Raw genomic sequence first — 24,046 nt, 5'->3', positions numbered from 1 at the left:
AGAGGTGAAAGGCATTGAAAGAAAAAAATTATTCAGTGACAGTTGTTAAAGGGTGGTAAGTCAGACTTTATTCAGGGGGATTGCTGTGATAGGTATAGGGATTTCTATGGTGAGGTTTGAAATAGGGGAGAGAGATTAGCCTCAGCTCTGAATGCCACAAGGAAAAGTGGGAATGGATAGCAAACAAGTAGGGTCAGTGGTCAACAGGTAGAATATTACTAAGAAGAAACCTCAGGGGTAAGGGAGGGATATTAGCTAAACTGACCTAGTAGCATTCTTTCTGAAGGCAGGCCAGTGTGGTCAGATATCACTTGAAGCATGGCAGAGAATGAGGAGCCCAATCAGATATGGAGGGTGGTCAGATATCAAGGATGGATGATACTGGCTAAACTGACTCAGCAGGATTCCTGCTAAAATGGGACAATGCAGAGACAAACACAGAAGCCCAAAAATTGAGGCCTCATTGGGAAGGAGAGTCAGAGGAGCCTGACTAAAGTTTGGTCAAGGAGAGACTCTTAGTCAAAGGGTTGTCTAATATTGGCAATTTCATTAATCTATCTAAAGTTGACTGATTGAAACATATATGTTTTGAAAAATATATGTTAATGTATACGTTCAGGCCAATGTATTTAGAATAGAGTAGATGGGTGTAGTGCTCCCAGTTGGAAATTTGGCTTTTAATTTTGGCTTAACCATCAGCTAGCCCTGTAATGAGACAATGTCTGTAGTAATTGTAAAGCTGTGTATAACCGCAAAGTAATATGCCACTATGGTGCTAGTACAGAATCCCTGGAGAGACACAGTAGTGGTAAGGTGATGTGTAAAGCTTATAGCCCAGCAATAAGGTAAAACATACAAATAGGTCTTGTGTTTTTATTTTTATTTATTTATTTATTTATTTATTTTTTTTATGATAGTCACACAGAGAGAGAGAGAGAAAAAGGCAGAGACACAGGCAGAGGGAGAAGCAGGCTCCATGCACCGGGAGCCCGACGTGGGACTCGATCCCAGGTCTCCAGGATCGCGCCCTGGGCCAAAGGCAGGCGCCAAACCGCTGCGCCACCCAGGGATCCCAGGTCTTGTGTTTTTAAATTAGGATCATAAGAATACTCCACAGCCCAAAAGGTTTCCACTAGTTACTCAGATGATTCCCAACAATCCATATTTTCACAGGGTTCTTACTAAAAGTATGAGAGATAATATAAAATGAAGAAATTTCATTCTTCACACAGGGTGTGAAGGTTCTTACTAAAAGTATAAGAGATCATGTAAAATGAAGAAATTTCTACTAAAGTCTAAGATTACACTTTTCTGAAGAGCCTGAAATTGAAGGATGGGAGAGAGGAAAGAGGAGGTTAAGAAAACGAAAGAAAAAAATGAAAACAAAATCCGGGGTCAATAAACAATTTGTTACACGTACATGAAGTTAGGCTCAATGAAAAATACAAGAAAAAAAGAGAGCAGGTGCTGAGTTAGAGGAACCAAAGGGGCAAGTAATGGGAGACCAAATATGGTCAATACCAACATGCCCAAAGAGCATAAAGAGCACTCATGTGTTCTAAATAGTATATCAGATTGTGGTTTCTCAGAGATAGAAATCACAGCAATGTTTTTTCACTATAAGACCTTTGGCTGTACAAAAAAACCTTGATTGTGCGTAGGAGTTTAACCATGACATAATGTGGAGAAAAGGAAGGAAAGAAAAAAAAAAACATTTTCACATAATAGTATGATTAAGTTATAGGAGCAAATGTATATAGAAATATTCCATATGATGGAATGCTACAAAACATGTCTAGTATTTTTGCCGTATCTTTGCTGAAAGCATTTTCTCTGCAAATATTTTTTCCACATAACTAACTGGCCATAAGGCAATTTTACTGTAAAATATAAAATTACCCAAAAATAAAAGAACATATGAAAAATTAACAACAAAATTAAAAAGATCACCAAATACAAAATATTTTAGTACATTTAAAACATGTTTAGATTCATGGCAACACTATACAAATAACTGATTTGTGGATTATACCTAAGCACTTGTCTTGAAAGTCTTTTGTTCATAGTATTGTCAACCTAATACTGTCAGGAAGCAATAATTAATCAAGATAATTTATTTGGGATCAAAGAATTGCAATTTGGGCACACAGATTTGGGTAGCAGCCCAAATAGTGTCTCAGTAGGGAGCAAAAGTCAAGGGTTCTTAAAGCAAACACATATATGTTGCTTACAAAAGAATTTTTTATTGGTGTTGATGGCAGAAAGCTAATCTTAACTGAATGTAACTGGTGGCTAAGTCTATCACTAAGCAAAATCTCTTACTGTAGCAGGTTGTAGACATCCAGGCTGACTCCTTGGAATATTCACGGTTTAGCCCAGTTCAAAAGTTCCACTGTTGGGGATGTGCATGAGGCACATCTCTTTTTTTTTTTTTTTAAGATTTTACTCATGAGAGACACACACAGAGAGGCAGAGACATAGGCAGAGGGAGAAGCAGGCTCTATGCAGGGAGCCCAATGTGGGATTTGATCCTGAGAATCTGGAATCAGACACTGAGCCAAAGGCAGATGTTTAACCGCTGAGCCACTCAGGCGACCTGAGGCCCATCTCCTTAATGTCCTCCCAGCTCCATTTGAAAACTCCTTGTCATAAGTGAGCCCAATCGATTTCACCTCTCACAGTATTAGTGTTTTTTTTTTTTTTGCTTTTTTTTTTTGCTTGTTGATTCATCTCCTTGTTCAGCATTACACTCTGTTTTTTTTTTTTTTCACTAAAATTTCCTTTGAGAGGTATCAGTTTCCAAATACTAGGATGTATATTTGTAACTGAGGTTGGTATTACATTATGAAAGCCTTCTACACTATTTATTATTGGCATATTGTCTCATGTCCATTGATAGATGTTCCCAAGTTATATGGAAAATATACTTCCAAACTCTGTATCACTGTGTAGACTATTATGAAGGCTGACAATTATATAAAAATAAGCATTGCATCAATGGAGAAATGAAACCAAATTGTCATACCAGTTATTTTTTATCTTTTATAGAAAAATTACCCTGTAGCCAATTAGTTAATGCAGTGAAAATGTTCTTAGCAAAAATGCTTATGGCAAAGATGCTTACAGAGAAAGTACATAGAACCACTATAAAGGCATTAAAGGAAATAAAATCTGTCCAGTGATGTGTGTGTGTGTATACATACAGACACATATATATGCACACATATATACTTAGAAAAACATTTGTAAGATACATGCATATATATTTATATATGTCGCCTTTACCATCCCCCCGGTAATGTCTGATCACCTTGGTCTGCCTTCAGCAAGAATCCTGCTAGAACAGTGAGTGTGTGTGTTTGTGTGTAGATAGATGGATAGATAGATAGATATAAAATGGAGGAGACAAGTTCTCAGATAACCTCAGAAAGGCAGAGTAGAAGTACCACAGGTTTGTGTTTCCATGAAGGCTCAGAGAACAAAGAAATGACATTCAGTTGAGCCAACCAGGGAAAAGTTTTTAAAAATTGGTAGCCTATTGACAGGTGACCAGAGAAAATTCCAGGATAAGTGATATCCTAAGCAAAGGCATAAAGCTAAAAAGGGGAAATAACAGACAATAGTAATTAAGCACTTACCATATGGTAGGTATTGTCTTCAACTCTTTACATGTGTTACTTCACATTATCCTGACAAAGTACTGCTATGGTTTTCATTTTAGAGTTGAAAACACAGTCACAGAGTAAGGCACTTGGTCAAGATCAGCCAGCCAGTAGGAAATATTGGCAGGATCCAAAGCCAGATTGAATCCTTAGCCTGCCCACAATTCTCCCTCATGTAGGTCAGGATCTTCATTTGAAGGACCTAAAAGGCTACTTAAGGACACTTTAAAATAGAGTAGACAGTAAGGCATTACTTGGGCCAGATGAGAAATCATGAGATTAAAGTGGAAAGCCCAGTTCCTTCATCTACTGTCCAGCGCTATGAGAGGTCAAGTTCACCTAAAGTTAGGCACTGTGAGAAGTTACAATTCTTCATGCCTCTCCCCTCCAAAAGAAGGTGAGCTGCACCTTGAGGGGAGTTGAGGTGCCCTGTTCTCCCATCAACTGTGTAAATTGTTCAATAATAATATTTCTCTTTATCAGTATTAAATCTCTAAGAGAAACAACTTCTTTCTTTTTATGATCCCTGGTAATACCAACATATTTAATATGAATACATATGAACATATTCATATGTCCTCAATATCTGATCACAATTTTCCCTTTAGAAATAGAAAATATTTCAAAGAGGGGTGTCTGGGTGACGCAGCAGTTGAGAGTGTCTGCCTTCAGCTCAGGGCGTGATTGGGGGGTCCCGAGATTGAGTCCCACATCGGACTTCCTGCATGGAGCCTGCTTCTCCCTCTGTCTCTGTCTCTGTCTCTCCCTGTGTTTCTCATGAATAAATAAGTAAAATCTTTAAAAAAATTTTCAAACAAACACAGGAAGGATAGATACTAACATAATGAATACCCAATCTATCCATCACCCACATTTAACACATCTTAATATAGGACTTTGTATACATTACATATATATGTATACGTTACATACATAACTGAAGGTCCCTAGGTCAGCCTCTCTTATTCCAATTCTCTCCTCCTACCTCACCATCCTGATTGTGGTATATTTTATTACAATGTGTGTGTCTATATTTTGATTATACATTTTGATTGTACATTATTTTCTGTTTTTTTTCCCCACTCGACATTATCTCTAAAAACATGCAATCAATTTTTCATTTTATGATTAGATATGGTTCAAAATTCAAATGATTCAAGGGAGTATGCAGTGAAAAATTTCTTTCCCACAAAGCTGCTCAAACACCCAGTTTTATTCCGTGGAAGCAACTAGTGTTTCCTGTTTCCTCTGTATCCTTTCAGAGATGTTCTATGCACATTAAGCAAGTACACATATATTCTTTTTTTTAATTTAAATGGTAGCATGCTGTTATGCACCTATTTTTTCTATAAGATATGTCTATAGCATAAATTAGAGTTGACACATTAATGGTAATATTAATCATAATGGGTTGCTAATTGTCCTTACTTGAGGTAGTAATATATTAGATATCCCTGAAGTGCCCATCCTCTCACAGCCTTTCCAATATTATCAAATGTCTTTATTTTTTACTTAAATATTATGTTTTTGAGACATCATAGTGGTACATGTAGTCATGGTTCACGCAATTTTAACTACTAGGTAGGGCACAGTTGTATAAATTGAATATACTGCAAGTTACTTATCCACACATCCACTGATGGGCAATTAAATTTGTCCCATGTCACTTTATCCTTGTTAGAGTGCCTGGTTCATGATAAATGTTTTTTAAGTGAATGGATAAACTAATGAATCCATGAATAATAAGAAACTGATTTTGAAGCATGCTAAACATGCTGGTATGAACTGTAAGGGACTATAGATGATAATCCCCACTATGAATCACAGTGGATTTTTTGAGACCTTAGAGGTAAATGGGAGGGGTTCAACAAGAATAGCCTTTTATAGCTTTTAAATTCTGGACTTTTTCAGCTTTCATAATTTGCATTAATAGCCTCAATCACCAGTTGGTCAAGGAAACAGTATACACATCAAAGATAATTTTTCTAATTTTAAATGTAAACAGTACTTCGTTAGTCATCTTTTGAATTGCAGAGGTACACCCAGCTGGCTAAGGGTCACCACACCCTGTCTATATTTACTGAGTTAAGAATAAATCTGGCTAGGTTGCTTCGTTGTTAAAAGAACAAACTAATTATTGAAAGCTCAAGTTCAAGTTCATATATTCTGACTTCCTAGTTAATTTTCATATCATGACAAGGACAGCTTCTAGGTAAGAACTTTATATATGCTGACTAACCACTGATGGCAAGTTTTGGCATAGGACGTTATTTAATATTTGGATACGTCGCATTTTGTGGCTGGGGCAAAGGAGCACTTAATGTGCTTAATTTTACTGAGATCATGCTAAGAAATTTGTGATCCCAAGGCAAAATGCCACACATATTTCCTCCCGATATTTAGTTTTCTGCCCTAGGAATATAATTCAGCTAAAAGATTTCAGTCCTGCTTCTTTCCCATCCTAAGTTTTAGATTGGGACTTTATCATAATGATTGTACCTATTATAATAATTATTACCTTTCAAATTAAAATTGTGCAGGCTTTGGCGATAGAAACACTTTTGAACAATTTTTCTTTGAGTTGACTTCATGTTGTTCAGGCAAGTCACAAACTTAATCCCTTATTCACTCAACAAGGGTTAATTAAATGCACACCAGATTAGGTATTTATCAGAGATGCAAGTATTAATGTCTAAAAGGTTCCTTTTAAAATATGTGTATGTACTAATAGACAGAATACTACTAATTTATGACTCGCCGCGAATTCCTAGAAAGGAATTCTTAACTAAATTATGAGCTAATAAAAGTGCACACAGTTTAAAATTTACTAATTATATTACAATAGCCATGATATGGAAACAATCTAAGTGTCCACCAATGGATGAATGGATAAAGAAAATGCAGTTATATGTACACAATGGAATATTACTCAGTCATTTTTTTAAATGAAATTTTGCCATTTGCAACAACATTGATGGGCCCTGATGGCATTATGCTAGTGAAATAAGTCAGAGATAAGCTATGTGATCTTACTTATATGTGGAATCTAAAAAACAAAAAACACAAAACGCAAAAACAAAAAAACAAGCTCATAGCTACAAAGGACAGACTGATGACTACCAGAGGTGGTGGGTGGTGGAAATGGGTGAAGGGGATCAAAGGAACAAACTTCCAGTGAGAAGCCATCAGGATGGAAAGTACAGCATGGTGACTAGAGTTAATATGTTTTGCATATTTGAAAGTGGCTAAGAATAAATGTTAAAAGTTCTCATCACAAAAAAATAAAAGATTTCTGTGTGTGTGACCATGTAAGGGGACAGATGTTAACTAGACTCATTGTGATCATTTCCCAATGCACACAGATATCAAATCATTATGTTGTACCCCTGAAACTAATAAGTTGTCTATTAGAAATATATACATTTTTAAAGTTACTAATTATATTATACAAGTAGCATATCATTATATTATTTGGGTTTGAGAGAGCAGTAACTTGCTCAAGACTGATAGTAAATTGCCAATGCAAATTATTCATGCTATTTAGAATTTTAAATAGAATTTGAGGAAAAAGTTAAATTTGAGCTTGTTTCCACATATGTAAACGGCAGTTTGTTGTGTTAGGTTAATAAGGTATAAGGCACCTAGCATGATACCTCACACATGCTCACTCAATTTTGTTAGCTACTTCCACTTTCTCCAAAATTAGTAGTATATCTAGCACATTTAACACCTTCTTCCTCTGAATGAGAATTTTTATTAATCATAAAATGAAATGAATATGAGCCAGATAGAAATGTAGACACTGAAAAACATCATTAAAATTTTTTAAATAAAAAGTTGGTAATAATTATGATACAAAAGAGGAAAAAATAGAGTAATACTTTTCATTAAAAAGTTTTTTTTGAAAAAGGAAAAAGATAAATGTTTCAAAAAAGGGTTTTAAAAGTTTGGAGAGGGGATCCCTGGGTGGCCCAGGGGTTTAGCACCTGCCTTCGGCCCAGGGCGTGATCCTGGAGTCCCGGGATCAAGTCCCACATCAGGCTCCCTGCATGGGGCCTGCTTCTCCCTCTGCTTGTGTCTCTGCCTCTCTCTCTCTTTGTATCTCTCATGAATAAATAAATAAAATCTTTAAAAAATAAAATAAATAAAAGTTTGGAGAATGATTTGCACACAGAACGATAGAATTTAAATAACTCCATTTCTGCTTAAGTATCTTTACAATCATGGTGCTATCATTGTATATTTTGAGTCTACTGTTTAAAGGGAGGGTTTATATTGTACCACAGAGGTTGGAGACATGAATTCCCCATAGAATACAATGTTTGTTAAAAGATAATAAAAATTACTCTTTTTGAGGCTTACATATGTTATTAAAATTTAATAGGAACCACAGCATTTAGTAAGAATTTACATCAGTGGTTTTGTCTTGGTGATTTTGCCTCTGGGGACATTTGGCAATGTCTGAAGCAACTTTGGGTTGTTACAAGTGTGGGTAAGACAGTGCTATTGAAATCAAATGGATAGAGGCCAGGGGTGCAGCTACACATGCCATGGTGCACAGCACAGCCATCCACAACAAAGAATTATCTGGCTCCAAATGACAAAGAGGTTGAGAAACCCTGACTTGGACTAACACAAGTTTTTTTGGGGGAGTATTTTTTCATTGGCATTAAGGTTAATGACTTATTTGTTAAGCAACTATGTAGACAAAGCAGTACCTTATTATGCCTGCACCCATGGTTAACTATGACATTTCCATTAGGTTCTCCTAAAGGACTGCCAGCCACCTCAAGGGAGGGTTAAATCAGACTTCTACTTTTAAAGTACTTTTAAAACCAAAGCTTTGCAACAGGCGATTTATGGGGGTCTTCACTCTATGCTACTTATTAGATTTTTTAAAAATATAACGTTAAGATGTTAAGTAACAGTTTTACTGAATTACAATTCACATACCAAAGATTGATCATTTCAAAAGTTTACAATGTGGTGGCTTTTTGGATATTCATAAGTAAATCACCACTAATTGCAGAACATTTTCAACATTCCCAAAAGAAATGTCATGCCCATCAGCAGTTATATCCCATTTATCCCTTTCCCCAGCTCCCCACAACCACAAATGTACTTTTCTATTTGCCAATTCTGAACATTTTATATAAGCAGAGTCAAAGTATGTGGCTTTTTCCGATTAGATTCCTTTACTTAGCGTATTTCCATGATTCATCTCTGTTGTCATGATTCAGCCCTTTTTTTCTTTATATTGCCAGATAATATTCAGTTGTATATACAGGGCACATTTGTTTATCCATTCATCAGTTGATATTGGAATGCTTCTATGTTTTTTGGCTACTAAGAATGCTGCTATGAACATTTGTGACAATTTTCTGTGAAGACAGGTTTTTCGTTCTCTTGGGTATATAACTAGAAGTGGAAATGCTGGGTTCATGTGGTAATTCTGCTTACTCTAAGGAATGGACATTTTTGCATTATATAATTTTATTGTATGGATATGCCACATTTTGGTTTATTGATCAGTTGATGGGACATTAGGCTTACTTCCTCTCTTCAGCTGTTAAGAATAATGCAGTTTGAACATGTATGCACTAGTTTCTCTAGGAGTGGAATTGCTGGGCTATGTTGTAACTGTTCATTCTTCTGAGGGACTGCCAATCTGGTTTCCAAAGGGACTGCAACATTTTACAATCCCACCAGTAATAGAGTGCCAATTTCTCGCATCCTTGTTATTATCAGTCTTTGATTTTAGCCATCCTGGGGACTTGGAGTGGTAGCTCACTGTGATTTAGATTTCCATTTCCATAGAGACGAAGATTGAGCATCTTTCCATGTTTTTATTGGTTTCATGTCTTTAGAGAGGTCTATCCAAATCTTAAGCCCATTTTAAAAAATGGGTTGTCTTTTTTTGTGGTAAGAACTCATTATATATTCTGAATACTCGTTCTACGGTGATAGGTAACTCACAAACACTTTCTCACACTGGATGTATTTTTTTTTCTTTTCTGAATGAGGTCTTTTGAAGCATAAAAGTTTTTTTTTTTTTTTTTTAAGATTACTTATTTATTCATGAGAGACACGTGGAGGCAAAGATGTAGGCAGAGGGTGACGCAAGCTCCTCAAAGGGAGCCTGATGCGGGACTCGACCCTAGGACCCCGGAACCACGCCCTGAGCCGGAGGCAGATGCTCAACCACTGAGCAATCCAGGCGTCCCTGAAGCATAAACGTTTTTTAATTTTGATAATTTTATCTATTGTGTGTTGCTGTTTTTGGCGTCAAATTTAAGAAACCACTGCCAAATCCAAAGTCACAGACATTTACTCCTGTGCTTTCTGCTAAGTTTTATAGTTTTAGCTACTACATTTAGGTTTTCAATCCAGTTTAATTTTTGTATATGATGTAAGGTATGAGCCCCACTTTTTTTTCCCTGTCAATATCCCATTGTCTCAACACCATTTCTTTAGAAGGTTATTCCTCTGTTGAAAGGTCTTGGTACCCTTTTTGAAAATCAATTAACTTTAAATTTGTAGCATTGTATTTCTTGTGTTGAATCTGCGTATCAATTTGGAAAGTACTGCCATCTCAGTAAGTGTTTTGATTCACAAACCAGGGATGGATGTTTAATTTCTTTCAGCAATATTTTGCGATTTTCAGTGTACAAGTCTTGCATTTCTTTGGTTAGATTTATTCCTATTATATTCTTTTAAAATGGATGCTATGTAATTTTCTTTACATGTTTCGTATCTTTTATTGCCAATATACAGAAATGTGATAAAAATGTTTTTGTATAGAAACCATACTACTGAGTTTCATGAAATAAGAGAAAGGATAATTTCTTTAATCACTTAATATAGATTTTTGCTTCTTTTGAATCTGTACTATCCACTGTGTTGAAGACATATATATACTTTAACTTCTTTTCAAAGACTGGATGAACTTCCTCTCAGGAAACCCGTGATTCTCAGTTTATTTCTTAGTGATGGTGGCTATTTTAAAAAAGCCAACCTTCTTGAAACAGGAATGTAAAATGTTCTTAGGAGCCTTTAATATAGAAAGAGACGAGCATTTGACACAACCATCTCTTTGATCAGTTTCTAGAATTTCAAGAGTATAAAGGAATGAATGGGAGAAGTAAAGGAGGCAAAAAATCTATAATGTGAATATAAGAAAAATATAAAATTAAATAATTCTTTTATGTTTTAAATGTAACTAGATGTTTGTACTAAATACATACATTTTATTAATTTTAAGAACTAATAGAGTTACATTTTTCAAAAAAGCATGAGTAGCCATTGTTATTATTTTGGGACCATACAAAATGTCCAAAGTATATTTTATTTGCAATTTTCATTCTAACCTGTAGAATAATGTGAGAAAGCTAAAACAGGTATTGCAAAACACCATTATACAAGGAGCAAATTGAAATCATACATATTATTGAGTGATTTTCTAGATCCAAATGAGGTCTCAGGTTTTCCAACTCCTAAATGCAGACAACTTTATGATTTAGTTGTGTAGAAACAATGTACGCAATTCCAAAAAATATTAAAACATATTTGAAAATGACTAACTCAAAGTAATCCCTTGATCATAGTACAAAGATACAGAAAGTGCTGAGTACTCAAGATTAAGATTTATCTGACGATTTCACCAAGAGAGAGTGCCACCTATGGATTTAAAGAAGGAAGACTTAGTAGGATTAAAAGGATCTTTATAGATTTTGTATTTTGTTTCCCAAGGCTAAGTCTGCACTAGAATTCCCTCTAAAGTTTATTTTAAAAGGGAGTCCCGGGCCTTGTCACTGTACCATGTGTTTGATAGTCGGAGTGGAGAATTTTTTTTAACACTCCATTCTTCTATATGATAAAATTAGTTTTGGGAAGCATCATGAAACTAGTAGAAGTAATGGCCACAAGAGACAGTGAAAATTTTTTTTGAAATTTCATATGAATTCCATACTTGAAACTAATATTACACTGTATACTAGCTGGAATTTAAGTAAAAACTTGCAAAGAAAAAGAGATTTCATATGATCAAGGCAGTCAATAATTAGAAGTTAAAATAACTATTACAAAGGGGAAAAGAAAAGCACTTTTCAATAGTTTTTGTATCTTCCTAAGAGTTTTTTAACACTGATCTTGTTAGCAGATCAATATGGCATTTTATGCAGATAATTGTCTAGTAACTGAAGTAAATTTTAGTAAAGTTGGTACATCAAAAGATACTTTAGGGTAACTACTATTAAGGACAAATCCAATTTTAAAGATATTCTTTAAATTCTGCAAGTTGTTTCACAAGAACTAAATTTTGCATGTACCAAGTAGTCCCACAGAATGACACAATGAGATGACAGGATGGAGTTAAAAGCCTACGACTATAGAAGGGACAGAACAGTGACTGGAGAGGAGGCTAAGTAGGTGCAGATGGGTTTGCAGACTTTAAGGCAGAAGGGTGAACAAGTTTTTTTCTCATAGCTTCTATTTCCTCAGTGATGTAGGAGGTGAGATTATTTACCCAGAATGAAAGAATTGCAAAGGGGGATGGGTTAGGGATTTAAGAACAGTTTGACAGTTTGACAGAGTAAAAGGAGCTGACCACTAGGGAAACAGAGCACAGAAGAGTGAGGCAGGGATTGGATGTGAGGTTTCCAGATGACCAGTTCGATGCTCCTTTTAATAAACCACATTGAACAGCAATGTAATGGGACAGATGCTAGCTACACTTGTGGTAAATATAGCACAATATTATAAACTTGCCAAATCAAAGTTGTACACCTACAACTAATGTAACGTTGTGTCAATTATACTCAAATTAAAAAATAAACAAACCGCATTGAAAGAATGCCTCCTGGGGAAAGTTTTTTTGCATGCATGGACAGCAGGTAGTGTTAACTGAAACAAAAGGATGATCTGAGGAAGTAATATCAAAATTAGAAAATTTTGAATTAAAAAAAAATCTTGAATTTTGTGTACAACAATGTAGAATCACTTGAAGTCGCAAGAGTAAGGACACATTTTTAAGGATCTTGAGGTTTGGAAAATGCAGAAATATGTACACACAGAAAGGAAATATCGCCTATTTTTACTTATTTAAAAAGCTTCGTTAGACTTCATTTGAATGTTTACCATTGCTCTCGTACATACATAAAAAGGAAAATATAAGTAAATATTATACAAGTAATATAAGTAAATAAAATACATTGCTTTTTCCATACGATTCATCCTTTTCACCAACCAGTGAAAGCATTGGCAACAGGTATTTCCTGTGAATCCATAACGGAGCAAGTCATGGTGCTACTCTCCTGTACTGGCTTTGCAATTCTTTAGACAAAGCATGCTTTGGACTGCCTTTCATTATGCTGTCCAACATGTCTGATTCATCATCTTTCCCATCCCTCTCCACAAACTTTTGATACCTTGTGTTCAAAAGAACGCTCCACCATTGTTCTTAGGACTTTTTTTCTAAGCTAGTGTTTTTGATATCTTGAATAAACAGGTAATGGAGGCAGTTGGTTAACAAGATTGTACGGCCCTATCCATTGTTAAATGCACACAAATTTCAGAGATGTCAACATATGAAAAAAATAGTGCAACTTAAAAATAGGACAGTAGTTCTATATTTTAATTTAGAATATTTCCCTTGTCATTAGTTTTCTAAAATACAATTTTAAAGGCTGCAATTCATTTCATTATGGGTGCACCATGCTTTAGTCTGTGGTTCTGTGAAGGGCGTGACTGGCCCTTTGGGAACATCACAACGTGTCCAGAGACATTTTGGGCTGTCATCACTGAGGAAGCCACTGGAATCTAGTGGGTAAAGGTTAGAAATGTTAAGCATCCTGAAACGTAGACGGCGGCCCCTTATAACAAATTATCTGGCCCCAAATCCTATTAGTGCTGAGATTCAGAAGCCTAGTGCTAGACTTAAAATTTTTCAGTTTTTCCCTCCTTCAGGAAACCACCATATTAAGGGACAGCATAGTATAGTGTTTAAAGATATTGCCTGTTGAATTGGCTGGGCTCATATTAGCCATAACAGTTACTAGCTGAAGAACATTACCTAGAAGGAATTAGTAATCTAACTTCTCAATTCCCCATCTGTGAATATAGAGAAAATTAATTGAAAGTGGATAGTACTATCAAGACAAATAGGTTTATAAATGTAAAGCCCATGTCTGTCATCTAAGATACACTTACTAGTGTTGGACTGGCTTCAGCTAGGTTATGATTTTTTTTTTAATAAACATAATCACAAACTTCACTATGGAGGGGTGTAGTCTAAATAGGAAGAACTGATGGAAAAATCAGAAGCAAAGAATTTCAAGGTTTGGGGCCTATGTCACCATTCCAAAAAGTTTCAAGTCACTGGAAGTTTGTAAAATCAATTTAGTGGGTCAAGACTAGCATTGGAACAAAGATAGATTAGAAAATATCATGGTGCATTCCAAGAACTCTTTTCATAAAATAGGGTTTCATTGATAGAAGCTTCAATGTATGCACCAGGTCACAATGTTAAAATGTATTTTGTAACGTGAGTCACAATAAAAGACCTTTGAAAGGCACCACCCTTAGTCCAACTACCACTTGATGTTTCAGTCTAATCTATATCTGCATGAACTGATGAGCTTCTGCTTTAAGACAGTCCGGCTGTATCTTTGGACATTTTATTAAAAAAGCTCTTTAAGGTAATGAGAAACAAACTTAATGTGAAAAATGACTAAAAATATTTTGTCTCAATCTATCGCTTTAAATCTGTTGGGAAATTAAGCATGCTGGAAGTACTGTATGTGCCGTGGCATTGGAAACAGTGTTGCTCACTAGCTCATCAAGCTCATCACTAGCTTTGAAGATAAATAGCCATAAGTTTACTATCATCATTATCATGAATAATATGTGAGTACCAACAGACCAATTGAGTAAGGCAGCTTTAATGTCTATAAACAATACTAAAAACATTAACTTAATAACCATAGTGCCAGAAGTCTCTAAGTAGTACATGAGCATGTTTTATGCATCATTGGCTATGATCTTAAAAACAAAATCCAAAACTTTTTAAAAGGAGTTAATCTTTAAAAATGATTAACTGATTCATTCTTTGAAAAAAGTCAAATTATGTTAATCGCAGTTGCTGGCTGGCTGAATATAACCTAAAAGAAAATGAGGGTAGTGACACTATGTTGAGAAATACCTAATGCATGCATAATAAAATCCCAAATCAGGCAGAGTTAACAAAATTACACTGTAAACTGTGATCTCCCCAATATCGTGATGTATTCTGGATAAGGAATTAATGTTATTTAAATCTGTTACTACAGTGATCTTTGAATGATCCCTTATACAAACCTTTTAGATATTTGAGAAGAGGAATTTCCCCTAATAATTTCTTAGTCAACCTTCAATATAAGTATTTTATTAATTGCTATGTGCCAAGCCCTCTAGAAAGTTCTAGGAACTTAAAAATAGAAAAAATTCATAGTTCCTAAACTTAAGAGTTTCATAGACTTAGAGAAACTAAAATTTATAGTTGTGTAGTATGAAGCAGAGGTAGGTAGTAGGATATGTGGATCACTATTATTGCCCAGAAGTTAGAAGTTGGCTGATGTCCAAGCTGTTTTTAAAAATGACTTTGAAAAAATGGGCAAAATGGGATGAACAATCCTGGATGAGGAAACTCCTAAGTGTAAAAGGCAAAAGTGCCAGGAGAAATAGCAGGAGAGATTGGTTGCTACATAATGGGTTGGATGGAGTAAACAGTAAAGACTAGTTGAGGTGAGTCCAAGTATAAATTGAAGGCCTGAATAAAAGTATAAAGCATTTTCAGCAAATGTTTGTACGTACAACACTTTACCCCACATTGGGGAAACGGTTCCTCTATTAAAAAAGTACTCTATTTCAACATGTTAGACAAATAGTAAAAGTTGTAACATAATATTCTAAAGGAACTACTGGCATGTTAGGGAAGGACTCTGAGAAAGTGACACTGAAATGGAGACCTGAAGGAAAAATAAGATTTTAAAGGTCTGATTTGAGATATTACAGTGTTTCTCTGTAGACTGTGAAATCCCTACATACTCCTGAAGAGAACCAGTCTCTTTTGCCCACACTATAAATCTATTAAAAGACATAAATGTTTATTAAAATTAAAAACTAATCATGTAAAAAAAACTAATCATGTAATTGAGGACAAGATTAAGTCTCTCATCTCTTCTCCCATAGAGAATATTTGCACCATTTATGTCATATTACAATTACTTGAGAATTTGGAAGAGAATCAAATGAAAGGACAGATTTAAGAGTGAAGAGGGAGCCACTGCAAAAGGGGAGTTAAAAGATTATAACAAGTGCTTTAAAAAGTGCAAATAAAATGTCAGCACTGTCCATTCAACACAATAATTTGGAGGTCCTTATTAACTTGTTTACAATTTCAGTGAGAAAAGAACAGTAGGTGGACATGAGGCTGTAGATTGTGGAGTTCCTATCAAGAAGCTTGGTAGAGTAATGTTGCATGAAGGATTTTTGCTGCTTTAATTTACTAAGGAAGGGAGAGTGTAGAGGGTTTTCAATACCTTCCCTAAAAAAGAAAATGTAACTTGTTGAAACTTATTACTGCATACCTTAAGCAGTAACTTTTTTTTTTTAAGATTTTATTTATTTATTTATTCATAGAGACAGAGAGAGAGAGAGAGGCAGAGACACAGGCAGAGGGAGAAGCAGGAACCATACAGAGAGCCTGACGAGGGACTTGATCCGGGGTCTCCAGGATCACACACCCTGGGATGCAGGTGGCACTAAACCGCTGCGCCACCAGGGCTGCCCAGTATCAGTAACTTGTAATAGTATTTACTCCAGATACCTGCATATATATAACAAAGCTAAGGTTAACACATTTATACTTACCACTAAGAAACAACATTGAATGTATATAAACTCTTAACCTTTATACTCTGGAGATGTAAATCTTTAAGGTATGAACCAATTACTTTTGGTCATTTCTTCCAACTTATGACTAAGATTTGAGAACTGAATTTCTTTTTCCAAAGAAAGAGGTCAGAGAGACAAAGATCATTTAAAACATTTTATTTTTTAATAGGTTACCACTTGCATAAGTCAGTGATGTTTTCACCTTCTAAGCTGTATTGTATTTGTAATGAATGTCAGTGATAACTAAGTAGTTTAAACACCTGTATATTCTTTACAGGCCTGACAGTGTGTTTTGCTTACCAATTTTCTGGCAATATCTCTCCTCACTACCTATTTTCTGTGTGCTGGTTCCTATGCTGTGACTAAGAAAATCAGCAGCCTACTTCAGCCTTGTCAGTTCGTACCTCCCTCTAGGCATAAGAGCAATTTAGTCTCTTAATTTTCACTTCTTTCTGGGTGTATAAAACTCCAGCCTAAAAAAAAAAAAAAAAAAAAAAAAAAAAAAACCAACAACAAAAAACACTAAAGTGAAATGATTTGCCAAATACAAGATTCTCTGGGATATGAAGGAGTGTAAAATTAAAAACAAAGTGGTAAAAATAAGCCCTTCTCAAACATAACCCAGATGCCGGATAAGTGTGTAAGGAAACTGAAAATCCCTAATTGCTTACCAGTCGTTCAATGTTTTAAGTCAGTTTCCACCACTGACAAATAAAAGACAGCAAACTATGCTACCTAATAGAATTTATTCTGTTTTGGTGCTTTTGAAGACGGTGATAATACTCATTTTTATGCAAACCCAACAAGAGCCCTTTGACAGCGGTAGCACCCCTAAGCTTTTACTCGTACCAAGTGTCTGGACATACCAGGAACTTAAAGAGCATTATATAATTATTCTACATCTAACTTCTGCTCATCACGTTTTAATACTCAAAGCCTTGTGGCCTCAAGTCACTGCTTGTGACTTACCGGTCTTCACAAATTCGGGATTCCCCCGAAACTGTCTTCTGTCCATTAGAGTACTCGTGCCAACCTACTGAGAACAAACTCAGTATTTCCAGGGCTGAAAATAGGAGGTCTTGCCGCTGACACCTTCATTCCAATCGACACAACCTTAGCTCTCTGGTCTCCGCCTTACCTGGTCTGAGGCAAAGTGTGCCGCCCCACACTTGCAGTTAGCTGAGACACCTATGGGCTGCTCGCAGGTCCAGCGGCGTGGGTCGCGGTCGGGGTCGGGGTCGGGGTCGGGGTCGGTGGCGGGCTGGCCTGGCCGGGCATAGACCCTGGCCCGGGAGGCGGCCCGGAGACGAGAGCTCGGAACCTCGGCGTGCCCGGCTCCTCCGCGACCGGCGGACAGACACGTAAGCTCTTGAACCTGGGGCTAATCCAAAATCCGGCGGGGTCGGCGCAGCTCAGGCCAACTCGCTGCAGAAGGAAGGTCAAAATCACCTTGGGGCAGCACGCGCCCGGACGACGACGCTCGCACCGCCGCAGGCCGCCCCGCGGTCTCCCTGGGTCACCGGAGGACAGCCGAGTCCCAGGCGGGCCCACGGCGGCCGTGGGCGGGGCCGCCCCCTTCCCGGCTGCCCGCCGACTTCCGGACCTGCGCGCGCCTCCCCGCACCGCCCGGGTCGCCCGGCGCGCCCCTCCCCCCGCCCACCGTTTCCCGGCATGCTCCGCGGAGGAAGGGACGGAGTCGACAATAACAAACCCCACCGCGGCGGAGTCCGCGGCCCTGCCGAGCCCTCGGCGCTGCCTTCGGGTTCCCGCGTCGCTCCGGCCCCTCGGCTCTGACCGGCCGCGGCCCCCTGACTCCCGGCCCCCGACCCAGAGCCGAGGGGCCTGACAGCTTACCCCCTCTGCCCCGACCCCTCCCTCCCGCCCGGAGTCTGGGGCCGTGACCGGCACCCGGGACGCCGGCGGTTGTGTCGGTTGGCGGTGCCCGATGGGCGGTTGGTAGCCGCCGCCGAGGAGGAGGCGGCGGCGGAAGATGGTGCCAGGGGCCGCCGGCTCTGCTGCTGCCACCGGCAGAGGAGGCGGTGCTGCCAGGTGAGTGCCGTCGCCGCCCGTGGCCCCTTCCCCCATCTGGCTCCGCGGCTGCTCGGCGAGTTCGGGCGCAGTGGGCCGGGGGCGCCGCCCGCGCGCAGGTGTGTGCGCATCCGGGCGCGGCAGGTGCTGCCCTGCGGCTGCCGCCCTGGCTCGACGGCCCCTGAGGAGACGCGCGGTTGGAGTCGAAGCCCCCGGGGCTGCGGGCGGGGTGGGGCGGGCTCGCCCGGTGCGGGCCTACGTGCGGCTCCCGTGGCGGCGGCCCCGGGGTCCCTCCCTGTCCGCGCCCCGGGCCAGCCGCGATTCGGCGATTCGGCTTTCGGAGCGGCGGAGGGCGAGGGAAGCTGCCTCCTGTCTCGTCGTCACTGTGGCAGGCGTCGCCTTCACGCCGTCTCTGACTTGAGAAACCGGAGAGCGGAATTGGGCCGAGGCCGAGCGAAGCGCGCAGCGGGAGGATCGGAGGATGCCTTTGTCCCGACCCCGGAGTGCGATGGGTATAAAGTTACTCCTAGCAATGACTCAGCCTCCGCCAGCCCCACCGATAAGATTTGGGATGGGGTGTGTTTGCGGATTTCACAACTTCCTTAGGAGGAGCAGAAGAACAGGAGAAATGGCAGCTTTTGAGGGGAATAGTTTCTTCCACCGCCTGGTGGATGTACTATGTTTATTGTTATGGTTTCGTAATCTAGTCTTTTCCATCATGACTCTTGAAAGTGTGGTCATAGCACGAGGTGGTGTGTGCCAGGATGCCAAGGAGGACTAATATGCTCTCTGTTGACAGAGTCATTACTGCAAGAATTTAAGCTAGGTAACAATGTTTGCTTCCAGTTTACTGTATGTACATAGAGCAGTGATTTGGGCCCTGTGAAAATGTGCCTATCGTTTTATTGTATAGGTTCTGGGTTTTTGTGTTGGTGCTGCTTGCATGATTTATCCAAAGAATTGGGAAGTTAGGAACTTAGGAGGAGACGACTTTTAAATAGACAAATCTATGTTTAATCAAGAATCACATTATTATATTTCTGTATTTGATACAAAGAGGTCTCTCCCATTCCGAGTACCGTGGGGATTTTATTTTGGAGGTTATTTGGTTTATAAGCTAGGGGTGAGAAGATATTTTTGCTTTCTATTTCTAACAGAATGACAGAATGTGGCCTAAGTGAACACATTTTCTCAGTAACATTTGTCATTTTAGTGTTCATGTTGTGTTTCAGACCTAAATAGAGTTTTATAAAAGAAATGTTTTATGTTGGTGTTTGTTGATAAATATCTGTTGATGAAAATTAAATGTAAACTCAGACTACTTTTTATTTATTTATCTATTTTTATTTTTTTAAGATTTCATTTATGAGAGAGAGAGAGAGAGAGAGGCAGAGACATAGGCGGAGGGAGAAGCAGGCTCCATGTAGGGAGCCCGATGTGGGACTCGATCCCGGGTCTCCAGGATCAGGCCCTGGGCTGAAGGCAGCACTAATCCGCTAAGCCACCGGGCTGCCCAGACAATTTTTTTTTTTTAAAGATTTGTTTATTTATTTATTTATTTATGATAGACATAGAGAGAGAGAGAGAGAGAGAGAGAGAGAGGCAGGGACACAGGAGGAGGGAGAAGCAGGCTCCATGCCGGGAGCCCGACGCGGGACTCCATGCAGGGACTCCAGGATCGCGCCCTGGACCAAAAGGCAGGCGCCAAACCGCTGAGCCACCCAGGGATCCTCCCTCCCCCCCACCCCCCCCAGACTACTTTTTAAAAGTAATTTAATTTTTTTTTATTTTATTTTTTTATTTATGATAGTCACAGAGAGAGAGAGAGAGGCAGAGACACAGGCAGAGGGAGAAGCAGGCTCCATGCACCGGGAGCCCGCGCCCTGGGCCAATGGCAGGCGCCAAACCGCTGCGCCACCCAGGGATCCCTAAAAGTAATTTTATTTAGTTGATTTTGAATCTTTTCATGTCAGTCAAATTTAGGGTTAATTATTGACCTAGTTCTTTTGATGTTGGATGACAGGGTGAAGCAGTACTCTTGTCTCAAAAAGTTTTTCTGGCTCTTGCTAACAAATACAAGTTCAGAATGCGTGGCAGATTGACTTTTAGCAAATCAAATTCATAAAGTCCAAAAGGGCAGAGGACACAAGACCTTTGTTTTTGAAAAGCCACACTTCTGAACCTAAATTTTTATTGTATTAGCCTGAGAAGAGCTTGTATTTGGCTTCTGATTTTGAGACTGTCTTTAAATCTTCATGTATTCATCAAATGTTCGAGCACCTGCTACAGGCTTTACTTTGCAGATACATGGGGCTTTTGTTTTTTAAAACAGGAATATTGGGCAGCCCCGGTGGCGCAGCAGTTTAGCGCCACCTGCAGCCTGGGGTGTGATCCTGGACACCTGGGATCGAGTCCCACATTGGGCTCCCTGCATGGAGCCTGCTTCTCCCTCTGCCTGTGTCTCTGCCTCTCTCTCTTCTCTAAATAAATAAATAAATAAATAAATAAATAAATAAATAAATAAATAAATAAATCTTTAAAAAAATAAAAAATAAAACAGGAATATCTAGTAAAATGTTCTTTTTTTGCATAACACTCTTTTCTAATCCCAATTAAGCTTTTCATTTGTAGTATAGATAATAGTGGCTCAAGAAGCTCAAGTGAAAATCTGGCAGTACCTCTCTCTATACATTCATTCATGCAGTTAATATTGACTTACACTGTTGGAGCATTATTGCAAGTTTGCAGTATTTGCAAGTTTGAAAGAAAGTTACTAAAAGGAGATTTGGGTTTTATGGAGTGTAGGGGGATATTTTAGAGGCATGATCTGACATGAATAAGTCACATCACTTTTCCTTAAAAAGATGTCCTAGTCACCTCAACACCTGTTGGCTTGGGATTTATCACGTACCTACTCTGTGCTAGGTACTGGTCAAGAAATGCTAGGAATTTGGCAGCAAACAAGCCAAATCCCCATACTTATTGGAGAAAAATAAGTAAGGAGTAAAAGATACATGCTAGGAAGTGGAGGAAAAGCAGAAGAGAGGAGATGAGTATCAGGATTAGGGGATTGAAACTTCAGAAGTCCTCACTCATTGGTAACTTTGGAATGAAGACCCAGGAAAAGTGAGAAAGCTAGCTGTGTGACTATCTGGGGCAAAAACATTCTTGGCAGCAGGAATAGTAAACGGGAGGGCTCTGAGATAATTGGCATATACAAGAAAAAATGGAAAGGGTACTGCAGGTGGACTAATAGCAATGAACGGGAGGGTACTCTGAGAATGGTAATAGTGAAGACTCTACAGATACTCGGGGGCCTGCGGTAATAGTAAGGAAACAGTACCATACTGTAACCATCCCGTTGCAAAAGCCACAGAGATTTGTTCCAGAAAACCCAGCAGCATGAAAGCTTTCTAGCATGAAAGGCTAGAAGGCAACTTGTACTACATTCAAGAAATGTTAAACCCCTGCAACACAGTTTTAGCTCCTGCAACATGAATGATGAACAAGAACTTTGTATGTAACCTTTGAATAAAAGATTGTAGGAAATTTTGAACCATGGGGAATTTTAAAGAAGATAAATTACGAATGTTGGCTGCTTTGAGAGACTGGAATAGATAAAATGCTAGAGAAGCAGATTGTAGAGTGCTAGGTTGATGTTGTACTTACTGTTGTACATAAAAGTATGTAAATTTTAATTGTCACATTTCTGATTTGTTTATTATTGTGGGCCTAATAAACCTAATTGCCTGTAAGAAGACCTCTGTGGTATGGTCCCTGAGAGGATGGCATTTCTTTCCATCCCTCAGTAAAGTTGAGGTCCTTTTAAATTACTTTCTCCTAATATGAGTGCTGTCATGCACCCTTTCTTTCATTGATTTGTTTCTTCTTTCATAGCTGTTTAGTGAGTACCCTGAGTATTATGAAATGACACCCCACCCTCTTTCCCACCTCCAAGATTTTGCTCTTTTGAATTCTAATATTCTATTGGCTTGTAATTATGATAAGGGATGAAAATAATTGCAATCCCTTTTCCATTTCTTTGTTACTGGTTTGGGACTATACACATTATTTTTTCCCTCATATTCTACATGTAGTTGATCAGCAGCTATCCAGAATATCTGTTAAAATATTAGTCAGATTAGTACCGTATTGTTAATATATCCATGGTTGTTTTAGCCATTGTATGCAAATTCCAGATGTGCACATCCTTTTTTTTTGATGTTGCTATTGTGTTTACAGATGGTCTTTGTTTAATAGAACAAAGCTAATTCAATATTTGCTATATATAATTTTGATTTCATTTTCAAACTATCATAAAATGAAGCGTAGAAATGTAACACTTTTGCTATAGACATAATTATGTCCATATATTAAAGAATTTAGAAACCCTGAATTCACTTTTAAAGGGAATGTCACAACTTGGTATTGCCATCCCTTAAAAATTATACTGTGCACAGTCCTGGATGTTTTATTTTAATTGCTGACAAGAATACAGAAAAAAATGGATGTGGCTTCCATACGTGGCATAATTTAGAGGAAGAACTGTTATCTAGTAAATTTGACTGAATTTCATTTTAACTTTCTTTTTGTATTTCTGTTAAGCAGAAGTTACGAAGTGACATAGCATATATTTAAAAAAAACATGTTTAAATACCCTAATAATTACAAAGTGAATTAAGTTTTTTATGAGTGAGGCTAATTCAAAATGACATCTAGTGATATTCTGTATTGGGACTTTTGTTTTTTAGATTTACTAATATTCCAAATTCAAATTATCTGCAAGTCATGCATTTTACATAATTTTTATGAATGGCAGGACAGCAAATGTGAAATACATTTATATGTATTGATGGAAATATTCCCACATTGTATTATTCAATTCAAACAAGCTGTATAGCATATGCATGATGTTCATCATCTCATTTTTATAAAACCAAACTGTTTGTATATACACATACATTTTTTTTTTTTTTTGGTATGAATAGGGAAAAAAAGCCCAGAAGCCATACTATTAAAAGTATTCCTGTTGTCTCTATTCTTTTGGTGCTATCTGTATATGAAGTTGCTTGTCTAGTTATAGCTTTGTTTAGGAGGCTCTGAACTTCTATGGAAAAGGTTCTCTTTGGGAGAATGTGAGGAAAATGGCTGACTTACTCTTTTTCCCCCCCTTGGCAGAGAAAAAGGTAGGATCAGATAGAAATAATCTGATATGGAGGGTTCGAAGTCCCATTTTCAGTCCCCTGGGTAACCTAAGATTTTCCATATGTGGTGAACATTATTTTCATTGGTGCAGCACGCAGTGACCCCTCCATGGAATCATATTCTGCAATTTGCAGAATTACAAATCAGACAAAATTATTCCTAAGTCTTGTTCTTTCTCCATGAAACTTTTGGTCCAACGTATCTAGTTTGTCCAGATTTTG

General features: G+C 38.2%; 1 protein-coding gene across 2 annotated transcripts in view; it reads left to right on the top strand.

The window, feature by feature from the left end:
* Nucleotides 1–18,484: 18,484 nt before the first annotated feature.
* The window catches only part of RB1CC1 (RB1 inducible coiled-coil 1), a 98,661-nt gene continuing 93,099 nt past the window's right edge, over nucleotides 18,485–24,046 (top strand). Inside the window, exon 1 of one of the 2 annotated variants that reach the window (XM_038579300.1) lies at nucleotides 18,485–18,641. The gene's annotated coding sequence lies outside the window, so the exon portion shown is untranslated. The remainder of the gene's footprint in view (nucleotides 18,642–24,046) is intronic. The other variant, XM_038579297.1, reaches the window with a different exon arrangement.

The sequence above is a fragment of the Canis lupus genome, chromosome 29, assembly GCF_011100685.1.
Source record: "Canis lupus familiaris isolate Mischka breed German Shepherd chromosome 29, alternate assembly UU_Cfam_GSD_1.0, whole genome shotgun sequence".
Classification (NCBI taxonomy): domain Eukaryota; kingdom Metazoa; phylum Chordata; class Mammalia; order Carnivora; family Canidae; genus Canis; species Canis lupus.
Note: the sequence above shows the minus strand (reverse complement) of the source record. Positions and strands in the feature narration are given on the sequence as shown.